Source organism: Solanum tuberosum, unplaced genomic scaffold, assembly GCF_000226075.1.
Source record: "Solanum tuberosum cultivar DM 1-3 516 R44 unplaced genomic scaffold, SolTub_3.0 scf00044, whole genome shotgun sequence".
NCBI classification, from domain to species: domain Eukaryota; kingdom Viridiplantae; phylum Streptophyta; class Magnoliopsida; order Solanales; family Solanaceae; genus Solanum; species Solanum tuberosum.
In genome coordinates, this window is record NW_006238970.1 from 1528911 (window position 1) to 1534628 (window position 5718).

The window sequence follows — 5718 nt, forward strand, 5'->3', positions numbered from 1 at the left end:
CTTAAGAAAGTCATCCCAAGTAAGAACATGAGGTTTTACCTTGGAATTTGGAACACTTACCCACCAATCGTAAGCATCCTTTTGTAATAGTGAGATAGCATACTTAAATTTGGCAACATTTGAACACTCCAACTGCTTAAACACTCTCTCCATGCGCTCCAGTCATTGTTCAACAATGCTAAGTAAAAATCTCAATAGAATAGTCATAAACATAAGCATATCATCATCCATGGAAAAGCACAATTAAGTTACTAATCCAAGTTAAGACATCATAGAATATCTCTTTATGTATTGAACCACGCATGAGTGAGAAAACCTTTCACCAAACCATGATCCCTTAATGTGAGAAAATCTTTCATAATTCATACATAGGTGAGAAAATCCTTTCACAATTAATCGATGCTTATCTTAAAGCAATCTAGATCATAGACAGTCATTTTTCATAAATCATGCATAAGTTCATGAAAATATCATTCATCGATTCATAACTGTTCTTTAAATTTATGCAAATTAGGGTTCATAGTCAAAAATCATGATCAATGCATGGATTCACATGGAATTTATTGGAAATCATATGATGAACCTAAATGATCATAATATGATCAAAATCAACAATTTAAAATCCATATAAATAGAACCCATGAGGAATTGAATGAAAACCTAACCAATTTAGGAAAATTAAATTGGAGAATATTTTGGGACTCAATGGGTGAATGAACCCTATTGATGAACTCCCTACATACATTGATCTTGAAGAAGGGAAACTTGAACTTGAAGAACCCTAGCTTCTTCTTCCTTAATATAGAGAGAAGATTTTTTGAAGAAAATCTTGGAGAGGATTTGGGAATTTGATTGAACGAGAGACTTGGATAACTTTAAAAGTGTGAAGAGTACTTATAGTGCTTTGAATTAGGGGTAAAACGACGTAGTATAGGCATAAGGTGCATAGAAAAAGACCTACATACCCTTTAAAATAACTACCGGGCAGCCCTACAGTTGAGACATACGGTCCGTTGGTCTTTACACGACTCGTCCTGATCAACAGTAGATCCAACTTCAGAAATTCAAATATTCAATCATTTTCCACGAGACCTTTCTATGGTCCATCGAGTTGTCTACGACCCATAGACCTCAATCGTAGAACACAAGTTTCACTCCAACATTTTACTTATTCTGGAACACATCTATGAAACCTTCCTATGGTCCGTAGAACCAACTACAACCCATCAAAACCTTCCGTAGACTTGAGGTCCTAAATCAAATCTCTGAATCATTCCTACGAAATTCATCTACGACTCATGAACCTTCCTACGGCTCATCCTGTTTGTCCGTAGGTCAAACTTTAGAAACTTGAAATCCTTTCTACGACTCGTAGGACTTCCTATGATCCATAGATTGGACTCGTAGTTTCCCGCAGGCAAAATTCTGCATTTTTCTTTTCTTTTTGACTTTCAAACTTCTGAGGTATTACAATCCCCACTTTCATTTTCTTTAAAAAAACATAATATATGTTTCTTATATCATATGAAATGTTAAAAAGATTCTAACATTTTGTCCATTAATTAGAAAATATCAAAATAAATAATTGTGATAACTTAATAACATGATAAACCATAAAAGATAGCACACATGATGTTCATAACTAATCTATATACAAAAATAACTAATTATACATTTCTTGAGTTCTCAACTATTGTTCCTTCTTGCAATTCTTTAGGTTGTTTTTTTCTTCTTAAACACTCTTGAAATTATTTCCTGACAACTGTGAGGTAGGATCTTCTTCATCAACTGTTGAGGCATCAATTTTATTTATGGTGTCTATGCGGCAGTGATCAATGTACCTTCAGTGAAATCCTATTTATATAAAAAGTAGAGATTTGTAAACTTAGTTTTGAAGGACCATTGTGTTTCTATTCATTAAATGAATGGACAATGTAAAAATATTAATAATATGTTGTAAAATAACTGTGAATTCATGATCGTCAAGACTAATTTCGTTATCATTTAAGTCTTGATCCTGAAAAATATGCACAAAAAATAATTTAGTTCAATCATAAAAAATCAAACCTGATAAATGTTTGAATATAAAATAATACTTTGAATCTCTCTGCATGTGAAGGAGGCTTGTATTTTTCAATAACATCATTGTCATTAGTAAATATAACAACTCTAAATACTTCATCTTGACTTTGACTGATTTTTCTCTTTTATATTTCTGTTTATGTTTATATTTAAATTGAATGGTATTATCTGGATATGTAGTTCAATTCATAAGTTAAAGAAAGGTATGTAATTCATAATTTGAAGTCAAATAGAAGGAGGTAGACTCTTAATAATTAGATATAACACTATGAATTGCATGAATTGTACAAATGACCTATACTCTGTTGTTGCCTGAGAATTTGAAATTTTATTTTTGTTATTTTTTAGGTGTTGATATGAAGGAATTACATGTTAAATTGCATCAGTCAATATAATGTGTAAAGTTGTTGGTTTTGAAAAATGTAATCCATAAACTATTATTCAAAAAATTGTAGCAATCCCTCGACTTTATGTTTACATCAATCCCTAACTTTTACTAAATCACATAATAATTGATAGGAGTCCAACTTAATCACAAGAAAAAAAACTTATGATAGGAGAGATAAGGGGTGGACCCACGTGGTCTCCAGGGGGTTCACTTATGAGTCGGGGATTTTGACTCATTTAGGGTTTGATATTCGGGAAATTAGTGTCCTCAATGCCTATTTTATACTCATAACTGATGTTAAAATGTTAATATGTAGCAATAAAGGCAAAAGAGCAAGGCAAGGACACTACGAGGTAAAGAGGAGTGAAAATGCTGAAGAAGTTGAAAAAAGTAAAGTTGGGCCTCGCAAAATCCATTCGGTGAGTCGCCAAGCGGACCTTCGGCTCACCCAATGTTCCAGCATGCAAGCCCATGGACAAGACCAACTTGGTGAGAAGATGAGGAGTTCGACAACGCGCCGAGCTGATCCTCGATGCCGATCTCAATTGCTAAAAGTTACAGAACAATTTGGAGGGAAGAGACGCCAAAAAGGTAAGAAAGGGAGCACTCGGCGCATCGTCGATCAGGTCGGCGAGCCTGACTTACTTCGCCGAGTGACTCCGATGCTGAAATTCTGGGAAAGTATAAATGTTATTTTTCAAAAGAAGAGAAGAGTTCTGAATAGTTCTAAAACATTTACCCCATTGTTTATTACTAGGTTTTTGATCTTTTTACACATTTGAGCAAGGATTTAGAGATTGTGAGACTTTTAGCTTTAATTTGTGCATTTGGAGACTTGTGGATCGTTACCAAAGCTGATGGAAAACTTAGTTGGTAACGATTTCTTGTTCTTTATTATGTTTGGCTAAAACCTTCATTCTTGGGGGTGTGATTATGTAGTTGAATTTGTTAATTAGCTAATGGGTGTTTTGGGTTACTGATTTTACTGTTCATTTGATGTGGTTTCAATTAATTGTTCATAATTTAATTGATGAATTGTAGTTGCAAATGTAATTCTAGCTTAGAACTCGATACTTGCTTGAGAAAGAAGTGTTAGAGTCAAATTATTAGTTGATGACCGCTTTGAATCTAGCTTGAGAAAGTGGGTTTGTTTGCAATCTTGCAAATCTAGCTCGAAGGAGTGGATTGATTAAGTTTATGGATTGTCCGATTGTGTTTCGCTTGTGAGGTTCGAAAAAACTCACTTGAATCGCTATAGTTGATTGAGAAATGGCTATTACACTCAAAACCTAGCCTACCCATTGATATTCAACAACTTTAAGTAACTCGTCCATTACGCAAAAATTAGCATTCAACTTATCACACTCCCAAGAAACTCTCTATACTTGCTTACTTCCGTTTTTAGTAATCGTAAATTGGTTACCCAAATTCTCCCCATTTGATAGTAATCATTCAAATTTCGTGATTTAATTTAGTGTTACGAAACTCCTACTTCTACAAATGATTAGAACACGATTTCACTTGTTGATCGAATTCTTTAATGTATCACTCCATGTGGGATCGACCCTAACTCTTAGTTGGGTTAATACTTGTTAGTGACCGCCTACACTTAGAATTGGATGAAGTCGAACCCCCTCGGTAAAAAATTATACTGTATATATAAGGTAAATTTTTGAATTTATGTTGATATAATAATTTTAAACCCCCTTATGATAAGAAGTAAGATGTAGCGTAGTGGTAGATCTCCCTTTAGATTGGCCCTCACATCCAAGGTTCAAATCCCATTGTGGTCATTTTAATTTTTTACCTTCCTTCAATTAGTTTCAGGACCAATCTTTCACATTTTTTTAAAATAAAGAGTAGATTTAAACCCAAAAAAAAATCCAAACATGCTAAAAGGTCTCTGCTAATAGAACTAACTTTTTTTACTTATAAATTATATACTAGTACTTCCTTTGAATTGTATTTTGTTGGCTTATTCATACATTTATAGTTTTATTTTTCGAACACCCAGAATGAAAATCTTGGATTCTCCACTGGGAGAGATGCAATGAGAAAGAGAGAAAGAATAGAATTGAAGTAAATGCACAAAAATTAATTCTAGATAAAATGTTATAGAGGGAAAGAAAGAGGGAGAGGTTATACAATTGGTACAAATAAACAAAGAAAAATATATTTTAAAAAATGGCTAAAAAAAGAGAGGTAGCGAGAGGAAGAGGAAGAGAAAATATATTATTGATATAAACACAAAAAGCAAAAGATAAGAAAAAGATAATAGAGGAGAGGGAGAGAGGGAGAGAGAAAATATACAATTCATACAAATACAAAAAAAAAATGCTTAAAGGACAGAGAGATAATGAGAGAGAGAGAATATTACTCGAGAAGATTTGGTGTTGTGCCCACAAATATAACTTAATTTAGTCCAAAGCCACCCCATTTCTTTTTTATTTATTTTATAGGTTTACTTTAAGAAAAAGTCAAAAAGTGGGGTTGGCTTGTGGGGTCAGGGGTCCTTTTAACACTTTAAAAACTTGGGGGTAAAATACAAGTTTTGAAAAATCATTTTCTTCCCAACACTTCAAATATTAAATAAATTTAATCCCTCCAAAAATAAAGTTCAATCCCAATATAAAAAATATATATATATTGGGTTATCAGAAAACCTTTTTTTCGATGAAACTTCAGAACTTTGTTCTTCAATAAGGCTTTTGATCTTCCATATACCAGCTTTATCGATTTTGTAAACCTCCATAAAACACCTTTCTCCAAGAACCAACCTTTCCAATCTTCTATTCTTGAAACCATAAGAAAACCTAAGATCCCATAATAGTTCCTAAAGATTTCAAACGAAGTGAATCAGGTCTATTTTGTTCAATCTTGTTCCCCAAGTTCAGTTGAATCTTGTTCAATCTTCTTCCTCTCAGGTAAGTTTCATCATCGTATTTTCAGTAACTTTTAGTCCTATTTGATTTATTTTTTAATTGCGGTAGTGTAGTGAAGTTTAGATTTTTGCTTAAACTTTTCAAACTAACTTTTGAAAATCTGACTTTTTAGTTTATGTTTCTGATTCAGCATCGTTAATGACGTTTTAATTTGGATAATGCATAGAAAAAATTTGAAAGTTTTATGTTAGCGATTTGAAAACTTTTACTGTATTTTGATCGATTTTCGAGTTTTATGTTTGCGATTTTACTATCGATTTTTGTTTGAACTGCTACTTCTTTTGCATGTGTTTTAAATGTAAGCTT